This window comes from Notolepis coatsorum (assembly GCF_963971535.1).
Source record: "Notolepis coatsorum genome assembly, chromosome: 13".
Taxonomy (NCBI): domain Eukaryota; kingdom Metazoa; phylum Chordata; class Actinopteri; order Aulopiformes; family Paralepididae; genus Notolepis; species Notolepis coatsorum.
The window spans coordinates 104392777-104415340 of NC_140177.1; the positions used below are offsets into that span (position 1 = coordinate 104392777).

The 22564-nt window shown below is 41.8% G+C and overlaps 1 protein-coding gene across 2 annotated transcripts in view; it reads right to left on the minus strand.

Moving 5' to 3' along the window:
• Positions 1 to 22564, minus strand: part of LOC311238651 (CMP-N-acetylneuraminate-beta-1,4-galactoside alpha-2,3-sialyltransferase-like) — a 300110-nt gene that overhangs the window by 263041 nt on the left and 14505 nt on the right. The gene's annotated exons all lie outside the window — the stretch shown is intronic.

Genomic DNA, 22564 nt, shown 5'->3' on the forward strand with positions numbered 1-22564 from the left:
CAGTTTGGTAGGAATCTGTGCGAGATCAAAAATGTCAATTGGACGTACTTCTAGAAGTTTCTACGTATCATCTGATATTGACCGGATGGGCGGGGGATCGTTTATAATTCCGTGGGCAACGTTTTACCATTCATCTAATGTGGGTCAAATGTTCATCATAGGGCTGGGCGATATAACGATAACGATAAATATCGCGATATATTTTAATAATCGATATCGAATATCGAAATAAAAAAATCGAAAAATCGTTTTTTTTTTTTCTTTTTTTTTTTTTTTTTACCTGCAACAGTGCAGTTTTAAAACCAGAGACAGTGGACAGACTTGTCTTTCTTGCCTGCAACTTAAAGTAATGGCTTTGCTTGTCCAAATGACAATACTGACCAAATTCAGATTTCTTTTTCTCTTGTCCATTTATTTTGTTTGCTTTCTAATTTAAAATACATTTTGAAACCGTCTGTACACAGTAGGCTATGTGTGCTAGCAGAACTAAACTCCAGTCACGAGTCACAGTACACATGTGCGGTGGTTTGTCCACCAAAAAAGCGCCAAAAGATCGAAAATAAACTAGCAGAGCCAGAACTGTTCAACTCCTCTGGAGCCACAGCCAGCAGAGAAGCCGGTTTACTTTAGCTTTTAAACCAGCTGCAGCCTGAGAACTGGAGTGTGAGGGGATGTAACACTAAAGATGGCGGCAATGACAAAGAATTGCTGCAAAATAAACATACATCTGTTGTTTAAAAAAAAAAATGTATAATAATATATACGTCCAAATCATGTTGTTTTTTCGAGTTATTTGCAGCGATCGATGTTCACTGTGTGAAGACTGAGTCTCTCTAACATTAGCGAGTGCCCGGACCACATATGGAGTGAGTCCTGCCGGGTTAAAGGTAACATCCGTTTTTTCGATCTGCCGATCGGCCACCAGATGGCGGTCTTGAACCGCTAGAGGATTGAGAGGAGATCACACTCGTGTCTCAGGGCCCCGGAAAGGAAATATGATTCCGATCACAGATTTTTTAAATATTGATATCAAAGACGAGTTACGGCGTCTACGGCAACTTGAGCATGGCGGGGAAGGACGCCTAAACTCGTCCTTTGGCAACTAAAGTGTTAAAATAAGTCTAAAACAAAACATCTCTGTTAGCATAGCATAGCAAAAAACTCTCTTTGCCTCTATCATTTGAAAGATTTAGATCATCTAAAAAAACAGAGTCTTGTCATGGGGGACTCCACTCTGAAAAATTGCCAGGCCATGCCCCAATACAACGCTCGACATTGCCTTGATCTAGAAAATCTGACTCGACGAGACTGGAGAAGTCACTTATATGTTTCTTGTCACTTATATGTTTCTCCGTTGCCGCCCCCAAAATGTGGAATGAGCTGCCACTGCAGATTAGGCAGGCCTCATCACTGCCCCGTTTTAAAGGCCTCCTTAAGACCCACCTCTTCTCTCTGGCTTTCGACACCATGTAGCTTGTTGATTTTATGATCTTATTGTCTTACTGTGTTGTTGTTGTATCGTTTTGTTACTGTTTCCCTTGCTTTTTTTTTTTTTTTTTTAAGTACTCTGATCTATTTAAACTTGTATTGCTGCCTATATTTACCTATTTTTAGTGCTGCTAATAGTTTTTAATATGCTCCCCCTGTACAGCACTTTGTGCCCCTGTGGCTGTTAAAGCGCTTTATAAATAAAGTTGGATTGGATTGGATTGGATACCGGTCCTGTATCATATCAAGACCTCTTTACTATTGGTCTAAATACAGTGATGTCATTTCTACCATCCAATCAACACACAACACACTCAGTAAGGATGAACTCCTCCCTTTCTAGTCGTTACATTTACTGGAGAAGTAACATTACTTTCTTCTGGGAAAACCCCATCACGTCACTAAACACTTATGCATGTCTGCAATGATCCAAATTCTACAGAAAGCAGATACAGCATATATGTACATGTACAATTCAATACTCATATACTTAAACACTGATTGATATGCCCACACATCATATATGTATTTTGTAGTTTAAAGTGTACAACAGTTCTCTGCCTCATCACTCCCTCCTCTGCTCCTCTGCTCGGAGCCGTCTCCAAGGCCACATTCCTAGCTCCACTAACAGTAAGATAAGAAGACGAGGAAGACTTTCCATTCTGACTGTGCAGCCCAGCCCAGACAGACACTTGTGCAAAGCGCACAGTATATATATATATATGTATACATATCACATATAGACACATACAGTAACATATGCCTAGATTTAAAACAGATATATACAATAAACATATGCTTAATCCTTTACATCATACAAGTGACAGAGAGAACAGGATGTCATAATAAAAAGTGTCACTAGTTGTTTGTGGCACTTCAACACCGCCTCTGTCATCCTGGTCGGTCACTTTCCACTGTCTTAATAGCGTCTGTACGGGGGGACGAGATGGCAATTGCAGGGTCACGATGGCTGTGACTCTCAACACGTACGTCCTCTAAAAGGGCTTGTTTTCTTTTTCAGAGGTATCTCTCTGAAATCCTGTGAGGTGTGTGTTTACCTCACAATGCAGTGGGATGTGTGCGTACTGTGTTTGTGTGCGTGTGAGCCAGGGAAAAAAACGAGGATTCTATGGTCTTGAGTAGAGCTGCCGCGGTTACCGCAATATCGCTGTTACGTCACGCCCACCGCAGCGTTTAACTGAATACAGCATCAACGCTGTTTTTTATAATAATACTCTCAACCAAAGCAATGCAAGGGAAACATTTTGATTGACAGTCGAATCTGCCAATTACGTCACACCGCTTGCACCCGCCTCTGCTGTTACCACCAATCGGCAAGCGCCTATTCGGTTTTTACTTCCTGGATGTTAGCAAGATACACTACACGACCAAGGTACCCATGTACATGTCAAAATACTTCCCAAAGGTCAGTGAATACCACGATCACAACACCAGAGGGAGCTCCACAAATCATGTTAAACCCAGATTCGGCTCAAATAAGGGACTAAACACGTTTCGCAATTATGCCACATCAATGTGGAACGCCCTACCCAAAGCTGTAAAGGAATGTGGATCACTACCCACTTTCAAAACCTCTCTCAAGGGACACCTACGAGAGACTGCAATTCAACACTGGCCCCTGTAAATATCCTAACCCAACCCCCTCCAATGTACAGTCATTTACCTAGTATGGTTGTCAATAGTTCAATGTACAATTGTGTTTGTTTGTACAGTGTCTCCTCCCCCCCCCCCTCAATGTACAGTGTTACTTGTTTATACAGTGTGCCCCCCGCCCCCCCCCCCCCCCCCCCCAACCACCTCCAATGTAAATTACCCAGTATGGTTGTCAATATCCCAATGTACCCAACCCCCCCCACCCAACCTCCTCCAATGTACAGTTTCTACGTCAAATGTATATACTCCCTTTTCTTGACTCCTTCTGTATCACAAACAGTACTGTATTTGCAAATCTGGTATGTCATAAATGTATAGATGTAGCAGTACTGACTATCTGTATGTCATGTATGTCATATATGTCTATATGAATTGAAAATGGGGGACCCTGATGGAAACAAGACAAACGTCTTTCTCAGGTCTGCATCCCCTTAACAATTGTATGTATTGAGCCGTACTGTATTGTACCCATTCTGCAATCTGTTAAATAAAGTTTTCATTCATTCATTCATTCAGCCATTGATCACAACAAGGCTAATAACATTAGCTCCCCGCCGGAGTGGACTACCAGAGATCCAGTCCACAGGAGTACTAAACGAGGCATAATGATTTTACTGCAACGAATGTTATAATAAAAGCCCTTCGTTCTATACACTTGTCTGATTGAAAACTTTTATTAACAGACCGCAGAATGTGCACAACTCGGCACGCTCTGAGCAAAGGAAGGAACGGAGATATGAATTGAGTAATGCTTGCCTTGCTATGGTCCGGTAAATACGCTGATGTTATTGAACTATATAACGTTAATGCCACAAAACGAATGCCTTTGTTAATCAAGTAGTAACTTTATAATAATAAGAAGAAGAAGAAAGGGTCGGGGGGGGTAACCACCGGGCGCTACCAGCCTACCACCCCTGCCCGCGACACCGAGTGAACGACGGCGCACGACCAGAGGGGAGACTTCGAATCCGTGTTTCACTTTCAATAACTAATACGTGCTTGCCGAATCCCAAACAATATTCATGCTGCAAAGTCATCCTCTAAAGATAGACATTTAGACTAGAGGCAGGCTATATGCTATAAAGAGTAGACTACAAAAAATCAAATAAAAAATGCATTCCAACGGTTATATTGTGGCGGTATGAAATATTACGCAAATTTGTGCGGTAAGGAAAATATCAATACCGCGGCAGCTCTAGTCTTGAGTAACATTAACCATTAAACGTTTTTGCGTTGGAATCTAGGGCCGTCTTAAATACTTCGAAGCTTTGTTCGCTGGGCATGGGATTCGAACATGAAACTACAACAAGCAATGCTGTTTGTTATTTAAGATGAGGTCGGACTCGGCACTGACAGATTTGTGTTCATTGTGCTGCTTTTATAAAGCCTCAAATGACGACTTACAATATTTCATGAAAGCAAAGTGTTTTGTTTGTCTACGATTTAAAAAGGTTTAAACTTTACAGCACTGACAAAGTTGAACAAAGTGCTGTACAAGTCCCACAACATAAAAAATTTAAATTATTTTTTTTATTTTTATCTCGAAGCTTCGAATTAAAATCGAATCTCGGCCCCAAAGCTTCGAATTCCAAAAAAATCGAAGGTCAGCCCTATTGGAATCACATAAATCAGACTTTGTGTAGCAGTCATAGACTATTGACACGGATGGACATGCTCGGGTTGTGGCTAGCTTGTGCTACATGGACCCAAACACTCACAACCTGGCTGTATCAAAACACTTTTTTCTCAAGAAATCTGCCATTCCATAAGTGGAGAGAGATGGTGCAGAGCAGACAGAGTGGAGGTAATGTAACGTTAATTATTACTATTGATACGGAAGGACACGCTGAAGTTGTGGCTAGCTGTTAGCTGCTAGCGGTTAGTTAAAGTTTAATGTCTTTGCATCGGACAGGTAAGAGTTGTATAATAAGCTAATATAATGACTCTCAAATACCAAGAGGCTGACAGAATAATTGTAATGCCATGTGACTTTTGTTGGAATAACATTATATGTAACATTATGTCATCCGTCTCCCATCAACACGGTCAAATTAGCATAATAAATCCCACGTTATAAACAAACAATTAAGTTGAGCTCCTAAGGTACTTCTAAAATTATTCAATAGATTTAAATTAGCTTATATCATACATTTCAGAGTTCTCTCTCTTTCTCCATAATTTGTTTTCCTCCTCGGAGCAAATTACTGAAATCAGTCTTAGCAACAGATAACTTTAATCCCTGCCGACTAGATATCACACAGGAGAAAGCAAAATAGGTAGAACAATGGATAATAACATAATCTACACATTGCATTGTTTAAATATACCTGGCATTAGGCATTTGTTTTGAAATGTTTTTGTGAGAATCAGTCAATTGTAATAGTGCCAGTATCAACTTCCCCTCCTCTGACTGGCTGAGATCGTCACAGCCCTTTCCTCGGTGTACAGTAGCAAAAAGCTGTCGTAGCGCGCAGTGCAAGCCATTGGAAATAATGGCTTTCAGAGCACAACACTGCTGTCGTTGCATCCTATGTGTGAAAGGCACATCATTTCGGCCAATTGATCTGCGTTGAACGCAATTATAGGCAAACAATATATATTTAAAAAAAACTGTTGTTCTTCCAAAAACAAAAGTAAAGCCGATATCGTGTGGCTAACTAATCTGGAAGTGGTGAATTAATTTACAGCTCACCTCTTAACATGCAACGGCCCGCATGTGGGCACTCTTGAGGACGATTTCCCCACCAGCACTTTGGCAACCTCTAGGCCTAACAAAAATAATGGTTGGTTTCAGGTTGCCGACCGACCCTGCCGATTTAGGTGCGACCCAATATATTTTATGAGTTTAAAAAAAAAATTATATATTAAAAAAAAAAAAATCAGTTTTTTTTTTTTTTTTTTTTTTTTTTTAGAATAAAGTTTCATAGAAATCTTAGTCAAACATTTAGTATTATGGATATTAAACATGCTGGCAGAGTACATGCATCCATGTTGTTGTGAACATTTTAACCCTTTCACTGCCACACGACAGCCGGTTAACCCTTTCACTGTGACAATACAGAAGGTTAGCCCTTTACTATCACACAACCGACGGCGATGCTCCATCATTAGCATCATTAGCTCCGCGGATGCGGAGCTAATGATGCTAATGATGGAGCATCGCCGTCGGTTGTGTGATAGTAAAGGGCTAACCTTCTGTCGTGTGGCAGTGAAAGGGTTAATTAAATAAAGAAATTCCCTATCCATAGTCGCCGTGGGAAAGAATAAAAAAAAATAAAAATAAAATAAATTCCCTACCTACCCATGGCCAAACTGACAACCAACCTGAAACCAACTATTATTTTTGTTAGGCCCTAGTGCAGGGGTCTCAAAATCAATGTACCTGGGGGCCGCTGGAGGTAGAGTCTGGGTGAGGCTGGGCAGCATCAGATATTCCACAAAAAAGGGTTTCAAGTATTCCAAAAAAAAGTACAACTGATCCAATCTTCTCAATCTTTAGCAATAACATGTCAGAACATGAACAGTTCTTCAGAACATGAACGGTTCTTCAGAACATAGGCTTCTCTTACCTACTCCTTGCTGCCAGAGACTTGGCAGCGCGTCCTCTTATGTCTTCCCCCCTTGTGTGTCCTCTCAGGTTTGTCAGGCGCAATAAATCTTCAACAAACTACCCCTTTGCCTCATCATAAAACCTCACAAACACCAGCAACTGGATGCTATGAAAGCCTTTGACAGGCTGGAATGGTCGTATCTATGGGCAGTGCTAGAAAGGATGGGGTTAGGAAAAGGATTCATCGATATGATTAAAGTATTATACAAAGACCCATCGGCCATGATTACAACAGGCACAATCATCTCCAAAATCTTTCCGGTATCACGCTCTGCCAGACAGGGTTGTCCTCTTAGTCCCGGACTGTTCAATCCATCATTAGAGCCTTTAGCACAATATATAAGACAATCCCAATCCATAGAACCAATTAGGGATGCCCCGATCGATCGGCCACCGATCGTTATCGGCCGATAATCAGTATAAATATGCGATCGGGGAATTCCGATAATGAGTCATATTCGCCGATCGCGGAAACTGATCAAGTGGATATCTCACTCGCTTGTCTCAGACGCACAGGACCTGCAAACTGCTCCTCCTCCCTAGCCCCGCCCGCCCCCGTGTAGAGTTTGTAAACAAAGAGGTGCGGCTCCTCTGCTCGAGTCTGTAGTGCATTCGACCTGCGCTAACGTTAGCTACCTAGCTATCGTTACTGTTTAAACAAAATTACCCAGTCAACTATTCACGTTTAGTAGGCATTGTCTAACGGTATTTAGCCGGCTAGCTACCGATAGCTCCTGATATCAACAAATGATCCAGAAAATCTAGTAGTCCATGTTCATACCTCCGGTAGCTTGCGTTAGCTTGCGTTAGCTGACGTTAGTTTACTGTTCAAAACGAAATGTCCCATTGAACTAAAGTTCTGTCTTAACGTCATCTAGCCGGCTAGCAGTAGCTACAGATAGCTCTTGATATCAATGTCTTATAACATTGATTTAATGCGTATTCGAGCTGAGGGCTTGCTGAATGTGAAATGACCAAAGCATAACGTTACCAATAGGGTCCCGCTGCAGCGCCGGAGAATCCTTTTTGGAGCTGGGCTACTAGAGTACACACAGACAGTGGAGCTGTTTGCAGATAGCGAGCATTTTGACTTGTTGCGTGGTGGCGATGTCTCGCAGATAATACAAGTACAAGTCTAATTATATAATATATATATTTTATTAAAAAAAAAAATTATATAAAATAATTTTTAATTTCTTTTTAATCAAAAACGATCTGATCGGTATCGGCCGATATGGCTCACGACGATCGGTGATCGGTATCGGTGGCAAAAAACGTGATCGGGGCATCCCTAGAACCAATCGTAATCAAGGGCACACAACAAAAAATTCGTTTATATGCGGACGATGTAATATTGTTCATGCAAAACCCCAACACCACATTGCCTCATCTGCTCAAGTTGATTGAGGACTTTGGTGATTTATCGGTATTTAAGATAAATTGGCCCGAAGTCGGCTTTCCTTCCACTTAACACCCCTGCAAAAAAAGATACAACCCTCCCAGGAGAGATACCGATGGTAAAACATTTCAGATGCTTGGGAGTGGAAATATTCCCCACCATAAGACAAACGGTGAAGCACAACTACACAAAAATCCAAAACAAAATCAAAGACGACCTTGATAGATGGGCAAAACTTAAAAACACAGTACAAGCACGGATATCAATAGTTAAGATGGATGTACTACCTAAAATCAACTTCTTCAGTTCAATGCTACCGTTACCCCCTCCAGAGGGTTACTGGAAAAGATTACACTCCTCCACATACAAATTTATTTGGAATAACAAACCATCACGTATAAAAAGATCCACCGCACAGAGAAATAAAGCAGATGGTGGCATGGCATTTCCAGATTTTTTCCTATATTTTAAGGCGTACACATTAAGTCCATTGACAACATGGTTTGACTCCCAAGCATTAGTATCCTGGAGAAAATTAGAAGAAAACATAGTAGCCCCACATAGACTGAAGGACATAGCATACACTAAACTACCAATCAAGCACTGTGAACGAAAATGTGGCCCCATAATTACTCATGCGATCCGGATATGGCGTGAATCACAAAAAAAAAATCCTAACCCACAAAAATGGCACAATCATACTCCCTTATTCAATAACAATGCACTCTTAATTGGAAAACGACCTATAAGATTCCCTATATGGGAAGAGCAAGGCATACACTCATTAGGGGATGTTTTTAACAAACAGGGTTTTTGTAGTGATAAAGAAATACGCAAAAAAATTTATCTCACCAAGTCCACATGGCTTTTTCACAAACAGTTAGAGCTATGTTTGAAGTCTCACGGTGTTCCATTAGATAGACCAATTGAACACCACAGATACCACAAATTCTTCTACGAAAGAGAGACATCGAGAGGTTTTGTTTCAGAATTTTATCATCAATTACTAACGTCCTCGTATGAAACCCTCCAACTAGACTCTGTCTGGAGGAGGGATATACCAGACCTGGAAAATGACTTTGATTGGCAAGGAGCCTGGGCAAATGTCCGACTTACATCAAGGAACCCGGATCATCAACAAATCAATCTTAACTATATTCACAGGACATACTTGACTCCTATAAGACTGTGCCGAATGGGGCTTAAACAAGATTCCAAATGCACCCAATGTACAAATGGGGACGAAGGGACATTTATGCACATGTATTGGGACTGCTCACCAGTTAAGGCATTCTGGAAAGATGTGACCCAACAAATATCAAAACTCGTATCTTGGAATATACCAGTACACCCCTCGGTATTACTATTGAATGATGTTTTTGAGTTTGCAGTGAATCCACAGCTAAAGAGATTGGTTTTATCGGGTATCACAGTAGCCAAAAAGCTGATCGCATCACGCTGGTTTCAACCGGAAAAAATTTGCCGTAAAGTTTGGTTTCTTACATATCTCGATGTAATTTACCATGAAATATCTACAGCAAGAATTCTGGGTCTCAATGAATCCAAAATGTCAATGTGGTTAGAAGTGGTGGAGAGAATAAAAGCTAGCTTATAATGGTAGTGTCTGGTTAGGTGCGAGGGATAGTGGAGGTACTTCTCAAGGTGGGGTCCGGGAGGGGGGGGTTCGAGCTGGAGCATATGTGTGTAGGTTTTTTAGATAACAGGTATTAGGGGTATATCTTATATAAGACAACTAACTAAAATGTGATCTCATTGGATGTGCCCTGACAATTAATGCTTGTATATCTTATCGTGTGTTGTCATGTTTGTTTATATGTTTGTTTAAAAAATAATAAAAAAATAAAATACAAAAAAAAAACACCAGCAACTGAGCATTCTCAGTGGTGTCAGTGGACTCATCCACAGCTATGGAAATGCACTGCATTCTTTTGTTATTCTGGTTGCTGTGCTATCTGAGGGGGATTTGCTTTTGTTTGCCTTCAAACATGGTCTCCATCACTTCAGTCATACATTATTTTATTATGTATGCATCAGAGAATGGCTTCTTGTGTTTAGCCAACACCCATGCCACTGAGTAAGGACTGGTTCTTAGCACTGAATTTTGAGGAAAGGTTGCATCAAAATAACTGTTTTGTTTCGTAGTGGCGTTTCAAATATGCCACTCTTCACAAGAGCTACCGTTTCTTGGCATAAGGCACATTGGTTTGGTGCTGGGAGGATGCACGTATATTTTTCAGTCCATTCACCTTGAATTGCAGCGATTTTCACTGTCGACTTTTCTTTTACTGGCCATCTTTGAACATGCCACATTCTTCTACTAACTGCCTGCTGGTGAAACTATGCTACAGTACCTGCAGATTAGACTACCTGTAGAAAAGCAGCAGAGTGGAATGCTCTCCCTGACTACCTGAGAGCACCACAGACTGTGGATGCTTTTAAGAAAGGCCTCAAAACTCACCTTTTTAGTAGAGCCTTCTGTTGACTTTTTATAAAAATGTTAGCTCCACACATTTTATGTTCTTTTACCAATTTCTTTTATCAGTTTTATTTATTCTATGTTTCTCTATGTTATTCTATGTTTTATTCTGGCCTATTTTTATATTCTCTTTCCTTTATTCTCGCTAGTTAAGTTCTTTTAACTGTAGCGCTTTGAGATTTGCCCCGCAACTGTAAAGCGCATTACAAATAGAATCTATTATTATTATTATTATTATTATTATTATTATTATTATTATTATTATTATTATTATTATTATTATTATTATTATTATTATTATTATTATTATGTGCTGTCAACTCTCGCTCTGACTCGGACCCGTTGAAAGAGATGACACGCATTCCGTGAAGACCCGCCCTACTCTGCCTCTGATTCGCAGACTGTGGGTGGGGGGGGGAGCGCTGACGGGACGCTGAATGTGATTGGACCAGAGTAGACAGACACAGACAGTGGAGCAGTGCAGCCGGACATGCAGAACACTGCTTGCAGAGGAGATAGCGGAGAATTTCGAGGATGCCTGCCATACGCACTGGGTGACAGGATATATTTTCCTTCCACTTAGTATCACTCCGGAATCACGTTTCAACCAAGTCACTAACGTAACGTTGCCGTCATGAGCCTGTGCTATGGTAGCCTACGAGTGATAAAATAAATAAAACATCCAACTCGCAAAAGTTGCGCGCGGGCCGCACTAACACTAAACTTTTATGTCAAGTAGGGGGCCGTAAAATATCATCCAGCGGGCCGCAATTGGCCCGCGAGTTTGAGACCCCTGTTCTAGTGGCTCGGGTGTGCATATTTTTTAATACAATATATACAGTATATCAAATTAAAGTCGTATTTCTTACCGTCGATAGCAGTTTAAAAATTCGTTCAGTGGTTCTCGAGTTACATGCCGATATGCGAGGCGTGCGCCGAAGTACACGGTATTGCGCAAATACCACTCCTGACTCGCGAGCCTCTATCTCCGACGATCATTTGGCGATCTCAAACATTATTGGACAGGGTTATAGCCAATGAGTGTGGCTCTCCAATGATACCCCACGTGGGGATGTACGAATCAGGGATCTAGGTGAAAAGTCACAAGCGAAAACAGGAAGAGAAAAAACGCAGAATTAATTGAAGTGGGTAGGTGGGGTGGGGTTGGGTGGGGCTGTACATTGGAGTGGGGGGGCGGGTACATTGGAATACTGACAAAGCCATGCTTGGACTGAGAGAGATAGAGAGAGATAGGGGGGGGGGTGGGAGAGAGAGAGAGAGAGAGAGAGAGAGAGCGAAACCAGACACCTCTGCACACACTGGAGAGTAGGAGGGAGAGAGAGAGAGAGAGGGGGGGGGTGGGAGAGAGAGAGAGAGAGAGAGAGAGAGAGAGAGAGAGAGAGAGAGAGCGAAACCCGACACCTCTGCACACACTGGAGAGTAGGAGGGAGAGAGAGAGAGAGAGAGGGGGGGGGGGGTGGGAGAGAGAGAGAGAGAGAGAGAGCGAAACCCGACACCTCTGCAGTGCACACACTCGCGTGTGCCGCGCAGCAAGTCCCCCCCCCCCCCCCCCAAGTGCCCCCTCTCTCTCTCCATCTCTCTCTCCCTCCAGAGCGCACGGCCCCAACTCCGCCTCGCAGCATTAAGGAAGTGGCTTCTTCCACTCGCTGTCTAGTCTAGGTAGAATGGGGGCGGGCATTAGCTCCAACCACAGAGCCAATCGCATCACCCAGCGGCCGTATGACGTATATCAGCCGTTCAAATCAAAATGGCCTGATTTACTGGAGAAGGAAAGGGGCTGAGCTCAATCAGAGCAATCCGCCAATATGGTATTTAGACACTAAAACACATTGATACGAACTCCTATTACTATAATACAATGCTAGAGACTGAAAAATGACATTTATAGTACATAGCCCCTTTAAAGGGAGGGTTGAACTTCAGACAGTTCATAAAAGTACAGTATGATGAGGTATACATTCATAATGAATTATATGCCAGTATTAAATCAATTGATGCTTTGAAGGCACAACAATTGCATTTCCAATTAATATTAGGTTAGAAAATCCATTTGCCAGTTTTAACGTGACTTCCTTTAATCTAATGTAAATTAGTTAATGTCATTACATCTGTTCCCATCTTGTATTGTACAAAGAGATTATTCTGAAATAAACCTGCCAACTTCAGGTCGTCCATCTGAATACAGAGAGTGTTGTTGGTTGAACAGATACAGATAATAAGGCCACTGCATTGCAGACCCCTACTGTATGTACACCCCCCCCCCCCCCCCATTAGTCTATGTGCCTCTTACCCTCACAAGCTTGTTGCCACTGCTGTCTCTTACCCTCAGTCTCTTACCCTCACCAGCTTGTTGCCATCATAGTGTCTCTTACCCTCACCAGATTGTTGCCATCATAGTGTCTCTTACCCTCACCAGATTGTTGCCACTGCTGTCTCTTACCCTCAGTCTCTTACCCTCACCAGCTTGTTGCCATCATAGTGTCTCTTACCCTCACCAGCTTGTTGCCACTGCAGTCTCTTACCCTCACCAGCTTGTTGCCATCATAGTGTCTCTTACCCTCACCAGTTTGTTGCCACTGCTGTCTCTTACCCTCACCAGTTTGTTGCCACTGCTGTCTCTTACCCTCACCAGTTTGTTGCCACTGCTGTCTCTTACCCTCACCAGTTTGTTGCCACTTCTGTCTCTTACCCTCACCAGCTTGTTGCCACTGCTGTCTCTTACCCTCACCAGTTTGTTGCCACTTCTGTCTCTTACCCTCACCAGCTTGTTGCCACTGCAGTCTCTTACCCTCACCAGCTTGTTGCCATCATAGTGTCTCTTACCCTCACCAGTTTGTTGCCACTGCTGTCTCTTACTAGGGGTGCACCTATCGGCCGATAAGCTCAAATGTGCCGATAGCAGTCGCCGATAACTAACCATCCATTTGTGTAGCGTCAAGACAAAAAAAAAATTCACTCGCGACCTACCTGCACAACGCCCGCCGTCCGCCCCACACACACACAAGCTACTGCATCAAAGTTACTATTTATGATTAACAAGGCATTCGTTTTGTGGCATTAACGTTATATAGTTAGTGTTACACGGACAATAACATCAGCATATTATTATTACCCATAGCAGCAAGGCATTACTCCGAGTCCGTTCATAGCCGGGAGGCAGACGACTAACGTTACTGGTGAAAATGTGATTTACGTTGGAATACTCCTTTGCCAACTTGCTGTACTTTGCTTGCAGGTCTGCAGCCATTATTACTGGATTAAGAATAGCCCCAACTTTAGCCAACGTAACGTTATGGCTAAACCTTTAACATTAGTTAACCCTAGCTTTCGGTTAGCTGTTCAATGCTAATGTAATAACACAACCAAGCGAATCCATCAGAGCTCCCCATCAACACCGCTCTGTCGGGAGGATGGCATTTAAGAAAGTATCTGCTGTTAAAATGACACAAACATTCGTTTTGTGGCATTAGCGTTATTATAGTTAGTTACACGTTCAATTACATCAGCATAGTATTTACCCGAAGATAGCAAGCAAGCCGTGCATAGCTCGGTTACATTCCGTTGCTCATTCCGTACCCAACTACACATTCTGCAATCTGTTAATAAAGTTTTCAACCAGACAAATGTATAGAAAGGCTTTGTTTTATTATAACATTTGTTGCAGTAAAATCATTGTGTCTCGTTTGGCCATCCTGTGGAGCGCGCTGGTCGGCGGGCACTGCCGGGCAGCTAACTTATTAGCTTGTTGTGGTTCTGAGTTTGACTCGCATTCTCACAAGCAGATCAATGGCGGCATGCCCCGAAGTAGAAAAATGAATATTCGCTTGGTGGTAAGCAGGAGGTGGGTGCTAGCGGTGTGGCGTAATTGGCCGAATCGACTGTCAATCAAAATGGTTCCATTGCATTGGTTGAAAGCTCTGGTTGAGAGAATAGTATCCCGCTGCAGGCCGCCAGAATGGTTCCATTGCATTGGTTGAAAGCTCTGGTTGAGAAAATAGTATCCCTCTGCAGGCCGCCAGACGATACTGGGAGAGGGATCAGTGATACCATAAACATATTTCTTGATGTTTCCTTTTTTAAGTAAGTAAAGAGGCCTACAAATACAAACACACATACAAATATACAGTAGTTTCATTAAAAAAATTAAAAAAAAAAATTAAAAAAAAATAAAAAAAAAATTAAAAAAAATTAAAAATACTTATTCTTTGCCACAATTATCGGTATCGGTATCGGTATCGGCCGATTGTGTTAGTTGAACAATCGGTATCGGTATCGGTGGCCAATTTTCATATCGGTGCACCCCTATCTCTTACCCTCACCAGCTTGTTGCCACTGCTGTCTCTTACCCTCATCAGTTTGTTGCCACTTCTGTCTCTTACCCTCACCAGCTTGTTGCCACTGCTGTCTCTTACCCTCACCAGTTTGTTGCCACTTCTGTCTCTTACCCTCACCAGCTTGTTGCCACTGCTGTCTCTTACCCTCACCAGTTTGTTGCCACTTCTGTCTCTTACCCTCATCAGCTTGTTGCCACTGCTGTCTCTTACCCTCACCAGCTTGTTGCCACTGCTGTCTCTTACCCTCACCAGTTTGTTGCCACTTCTGTCTCTTACCCTCACCAGCTTGTTGCCACTGCTGTCTCTTACCCTCACCAGCTTGTTGCCACTGCTGTCTCTTACCCTCATCAGTTTGTTGCCACCAGTGTCTCTTACCCTCACCAGTTTGTTGCCACTGCTGTCTCTTTCCCTCACCAGTTTGTTGCCACTGCTCTCTTGCCCTCACAAATAACCTACAACCATGTGAGAAACAAGGTGGCCATGTTGCGTGAGGAGAGTGCAGGCTATACAAGAAATCAATGAAAGAATAAAATTTTAACAATGATGTGTCTTGGTTTATTTGCCGAGGCTGTGAAGAGGCGGAGAGACAAATTTCAGGTTGTTTGTGTACTTGTCATGTATCACTTGCCTCTGCAACGGTTCATTTCTCTGGTGTGTGTGTGTGTGGGGGGGGGGGGGGGGGGGGGGGCTAGTTCTACTGCAATTAGACCTGGGAGGTATGAAGGTATACCGTACAGTCATGGATCCATGCAAAGGTATGGATTTCTTACTATACGGTCATCCTAGGTACATATTTATAGAAGATAAAAATAAAAGTACATACTGTACATGTTTGAATTGAGCAAATCAATATACTGTCAATATAATCAATACCTATACACATTCTGAGACCAGAAGTATTGGCCAATACAGATTACCGGTCCAATTTGATTTATTTTGATTCAAAATAAACCAGTAGTCTTTTTCTCCATTAGTGTGAAAGAGGCAGACCATACTACCGTATTGTGATTTTGCCTACGTTTTTTATGTTAAAGGGGAACTAAGACAGTACAAAATATTAGTGAAAATGAGCAACTCTCTCCCAAACTCTCTCTCTAACTTGTGATGTCATCAAAAATAAAGTCTGGCTGCGGCTGGGTAGCGCAGTGGACTAAGCACTCACCTACCGCAGAGACTCTGGGATCTAATCCAGCTGTCAGCGGTACCTCCGGCTTGGTCAGTCGTCCCTACTAACACAATTGGCAGTGTTAGCGGGTGGGAAGATGGTGGGGTATGTGTCCTGGTCGTTGTAAACTGCGACTCCTACTGGTCGGTCGGGGCGCCTGTTCAGCAGGGAGGGGATCTAGGGTGCATGAAAGGGTGGGGGGGGGTTGTTTTTTGATGCTTTGATCGTCACCAACGGCACACGTTGTGGAGTAACGTTACACACATATGTTGTGATCGAAGTGAAGTCATGGTTGGATCACAGCAGGATTGATACCATATAGTCCTTACCTTCACTAGGATGTATTGTACCCCAAAAGGAATATTCCAATTATCTGATCGCGAGTCCCAGTATTGGTGTCGATCGTGTCGCCAACATAATCTGCCACACATCATGCATCGGGAGCACTTGACGCTTCTCAATCCGGTCGGGACAACCGCTCCACTTGCCCGACAAAGAAAAGTCCGACCGGAGACTTTTGATCGACGCACAGGCCAAGATATAATGTTTCAAAGGGTGCTCGATACTGCCACCTAGGTGGATGCTGCCGGTATTGCACTTTGGCATTCTCAGGAATCAGGATGATTCCCCATGTTAACCCCGGTTCCGTGTGCCTGTAATGAATGGAAATATCGAATAAAAGAAATAACGATGAAAACCCGACTATACTCGTGTTTTCGGGGGTCCTGGCGCTCAACGCATGGCGAGATAACCCGACTATCATCGGGTCTGGCACTGATTGAGTTAAGAGGGATGGGCATTACTATTCGATACTATACGATGCAGCCACAGACCCATAGCCCCCCGACACACCACTAACCGCCTCGGTCAGTCCTTTGTACCAGCGGCCAAGTGTGCCCGACTACAACGTATATGACATGCCAGTTAGGGTACCATATGTATACTGCACCTGTGTATACTGTATCATTTACTTACTCATAGTATATATATTCAGAGTGGCATTGACCATATTTATTGTAACATAATATAACTGATGGGGCATACAGACCCTCATCTGCACCTGATTACACTGCCTACTTGCTCATATGCTTATATTCAGAGTTAATTATATTGTTACAGTGCTTATTTCTACTGTACTATCATTGTATTGTAGGGCTGTCTTAAATACTTTGAAGCTTCGTTCGATGGCACAAGCTTCGAACATTAAAAAAAAATCGAAGTAAAAAATAAATAAAAAATAAAAAGATTATTAAATTAAAAAAAGAATTATTATTAATTTTTTGCCTCCAAAATCTTGCGCCTCCATTCCAATTAAACTCAAGTAAGCTGCGCCTTCCCGCCTCCATTCCAATGAAACGAAAGTAAGCGGCGCCTCGACTCCACCTCTCTACAACAAGCATGTGGAGATTATCTGTGTTGAAAACAACAAGGACATGTGCAGCAGTCATGTCGACGAAGAAGCGAAGCAATGCCGTTTGTTATTTAAGACTATGTCGGACAGATTTGTGTTCATTGTGCTGCTTTTTTAAAGTGTCCCGACCCATATAAAAATATGTCTTAATAAAACGTGCTTAATTAAGTCGAATTCTGCCTTTGTCTCCATCAACTACATATAAATATTGTTTGCTTGATAGACGAAGGTTGCAACATAATTAGGGATGCACGATAATTATAAAAATCCGGTGTGGGTGGATTTGGATGAAGGGCGCTTGTTTTTATTATAGCCTCCTCCCGTTTTGCCAGTACTGTGGTAAAACTGATAGCGTGTGGTTTAGGAACAGGGAGTTTTTCACAAATCCAGCCCTCCCTTTCTTGGCTGTGACGTAGTCACGTTACATTCGGAGACAGACAGTCGATCTGCCAATTACGTCCCACGGCTTGCACCCACCTCTTCTTCTTACCACCAATCAGAAGCTCTCGTTCGTTTATTTACCTCCGGATTGTCAGCCATTACTCTACTCGGAGCTAACGTTATCTCCCCGCCAGCCACATTGACAAGTAGCAGCGCTTATACATTACTGGCAAATGTCTTGTTGCACTTGTGGCAACGAGCGTTGTCAGCGTCGACTTTAGTAAAATAGACCCAGACTTTTGAACATTTCGTTCTGTCCGCCATTATGAGAGCAGAGCTGTCTGTACTCGGTGTGTGTGTGTGTGTGTGTGTGAGTGAGTGAGTGTGTGTGTGTGGGAGGGGAAGAGAGGAGAGAGCAGGCAGCCCGCTCCCCGCGCAGGCAGACACACAGAGGCAGGAGAGATATAGACAACGGCCAACAAGATTAGTTTGCGACGTTTAAATTCCTCAAAAAAAAACTCCATAATTTCTCGAGTACCGATAGCAGTACCGATGGCGTCGGAGCTTATAAATACTCAAAAAAAAAAATATATATATATATACAGTTAAAAAAAATATTATAATACAATAAATATCGGTTATCGGTATCAGTATCGGCTTGAGGAGCATAAAGTTATCGGTATCGGTGTCAAAAAATCAATATCGTGCATCCCTAAACATAATTATGTAATGTCATGTCGTTGGCTGTGAGAGCAGCCCCACTGCACCCAGGCAGGGCAGCCGAGTGAAACCTTGTTGGCTGCGTCACAGTCACGAAAGGGGCTACTTAATTAATTAATCCAATCCACTTTATTTATAGAGCACATTTAAAAACAACAAAGTTTACCAAAGTGCTGTACAAGTCCCACAACATAAGATAAAAAAATAAAAAATTAAAAATTTGAAGCTTCGAATTAAAATCGAAGCTCGGCCCCAAAGCTTCGATTGCCAAAAAAAGCTTTGAAGGTCAGCCCTATTGTATTGCCTATATTTATGTCTTATATTATTACTAGGGCTGTCAGTTTATCGCGTTAATTAATTACACAGCAAATTATCGCGTTATGAAAATTAACGTAAAATGTATCAAATAAAAAAGAATATTATTATTATTTTTTTTTGTCTCATTCATTCCATAAGAACGTAGAATAAACATTTACAGATATATATATATTTTTTTTTTTTTATTGTCCATTTGCATGTTGTTGGTATCTGATTATAGGGACATCTATGGATCTCAGGGAATGTATTCCCAGTGTCAGAAATACTGTGTGTTACTAGGCTTGAGTAAATTGTAATGAACCAAATGAGAATATCAATTCAATTTGTTTTTCTTTGACCGTGAATAACACCATGCTAAAATTGACCAGACCTGAAAAATCTAAGCAAATTAATAAAGGCAAGATGATTAAACAGAAGGTTTTGTACTAGTGTACTACTACTGAATTCTGCCATCCGGACACATGAAATATGATTATAGAATATAGAATATCAGGCCTAAAATGGTTATGCGATTAAAATGCGATTAATTAATTACAAATCATGTAATTAATTAGATTAATTATTTTAATCACCTGACAGCACTAATTATTACCATGCCCATACCTGTACCACCCCCCCCCCCCCCCCTGCCAATAACAATAGTTGGTTGTTTATAGAGTTGTTCCGATACCGATACCAGTAGGGCTGTCTTGTATACTTCGAAGCTTCGTTCGATGGGCATGGGATTCAAATATGAAAATAAAATCCGATTATAAAAAATTTAAAGGGGAACTATTTGACTATTTCTTTCGCTATTTGGGCACTTTTACACAATTCCTGTGAGTTTATGGAACACCTCTGTAATTATTTTTTTTTTCTTCATTATTTTGTATTTCTAATCAAGTCCTCAAAAACAGCATTTTTCTACCTCAAGATCTTAAGCCCTTTTGAGCCTGGGCTCCAACCACTGTGTTCGGAACTGTGTGGAGTGTGTGAGTCTCAGCAGATTATCATGCAGCTGAGTCTCTCTGACATCACAAATCAGCACATTTTCAGATGACTCAGTTCAGTGAGGGTGAATATTGTGAGAGGAGAATTGGAAGAATGCGCCAATATGAGAATTAGAGACATGGATCATATTAATATAAGTCCACATAGCTAGGAAACAATGCTAAACACTGAAAAAGGCCATTTATAAGATAGTTCCCCTTTAAATAAAATTGCTAAATCAACTCTGCCTCTCTTTGTTAACCCTCTATCTGCCAGAGATTATTCTGATATTAATCCACTCTCTGCCACCACTGTAAGTCTATGGAGATGTTCCCCTTCTTTGCAGGGCTATAACTTTTTTAATTGTATTGCTAAATTGACATTACTATGGCCCATTCAACATTAAGTATCTATCGTTTAGGATGTAGCAACGTTATACTTTTTCATTCACACATTCATACTAAAATATGGTCTAAAGTATAAATATGTTTTTATCGTTTTCTGCAGCATTCCATAGAGCGTGAGTTATAGCCATGAATACATATATTAGATCATCAAATGTAGTTTGATACCGATTGACGTCAGATTAAAAATTTCAATTGTACAAGGTCCTAAACGTCATGCCTCATCATCTGCTGGTGACCGGAGGGGGGGGGGGGGGGGGGGGGGGGGGGGGTTTATAAATCCGTGGCCGACATTAAATCATTTATGTAGTATGGGTGATATGTTGATCGGAGCAGTTTGTATGTATAATAATAATCAAACACGCTGAAACTCACCGCAGCTTCCTCGTAGCGTTGGCCGATCAGCGTGGAGCAGAAAGTTCGCTATTATGGGATGTCGATCTAGTTGGTCCAGTTCCAGGTTGTATAATACTATATACACGTCCAAATCATGTTGTTTATCGAGTTATTGGCAACGGATCGTTATCCAGTGTATTAAGCTGGAGTCCCGCGAGCGATAGCGAGTGGCCGGACGAAATATGGGTGAGCACCACTTCCGGCCACTCACTTCCGGTTTTGGCGATTCGCCGATCGGCCACCAGATGGCGGTCTTGAACCGTTGGAGAGTTGAGAGCAGATCTACAGGAGATCTCAAGTCTCTGTGGGTGAAATATGATTGCCATGACAGATTTTTGAAATATTGATCTCAAAGACGCTGTACGACGTCATTGGCAGATTACACATGGCGAGGAATGACGTCTAAAGTCGTCCTTGGCGATTAAAGGGTTAACTACAACAAGCAATGCTGTTTGTTATTTAAGATGAGATCGGACTCGGCACTGACAGATGTGTTCATTGTGCTGCTTTTATAAACCCTCAAATGACGGCTTAGAATATTTCATGAAAGCAAAGTATTTCGTTTGTCTAAGATTTAAAAAGGTTTAAACTTTACAGCACTGACGAAGTTGAACAAAGTGCTGTACAAGTCCCAAAAATAAAAAATAAAAAATTTTATTCATAATTTGTTTTAAAAAAAATTGTCTCTCGAAGCTTCTAATTAAAATCGAATCTCGGCCCCGAAGCTTCTAATACAAAAAAAAATCAAAGGTCAGCCCTAGATACCAGTATCGGAAATGCCTCCGATACTGCCTAAAATTTATCAACAACACGTGCGGTATCCTCCTGCTGAGAGTGAGCATTATAAAACAAACGCGTTTTAATTAGAGATGTTCCGATACCATTTTTTCCTTCCCGATCCGATTCCGATACCTAAGCTTTGGGTATCGGCTGATACCGATACTGATCCAATACCAGTGCACACATTAAAAAGAAATTTACAAAATGTATTATATAAAATTATAAAACTTTTATTTTTTTTTACAGCTACTGTTTTATATATACTGTTTTTTAGTAATAACTATAAAGTAATGGTATTTATTCAACAACAGGTGATTGTATAGATTAGTATTAGTATCATTAATTGACAACTATCTCAATGAGTTCACCCACGGAATGGTTGTTGGGACATTGATTCCGCACGGACGTTATACGTTGTTGCACTCCAGAAGGCTCCGGTAACTTCAGTTTGTAGCAGAGGCGCTGTTGTGATTTTTAATGCACAATAAATATTCAACATTCTCTTTTGAGACTCCGCCTCAGACTCTTATCATTTGGCACTAAAAGCTAAACATTGTCACCGATATGGCTGTCCGCAACATGTCATTAATTGTGTGCGAGAGGTCGATCAGTTAGGTTAGCGTTAGCGTTAGCTAACGTTATATGGAAATACAAACAATGTAACGTTACTGATGAAAAAGTGATTTACCTTGGAATACTCCTGTGCCAACTTGCTGTACTTTGCTTGCAGGTCTGCAGCCATTATTGCTGGATTATGAATAGCCCCAACTTTAGCCAAGGTAACGTTAAAGCTAAAACTAGCTTTCGGTCAGCTAATGCTAAATAACACCAGCAACGAACACATCAGAGCTCCCCGTCAACACCCCTCTCTCGGGACGATTGCATTTAAGAAAGTATCTGCTGCCGGAGCTCCAGTAGCTCACCACGTACCGCGAGTGCTATTTCAGCGCCGTGGACAACCGTGCTCGTCACGGATCTGGGGCTGAGCGCGTTCGAA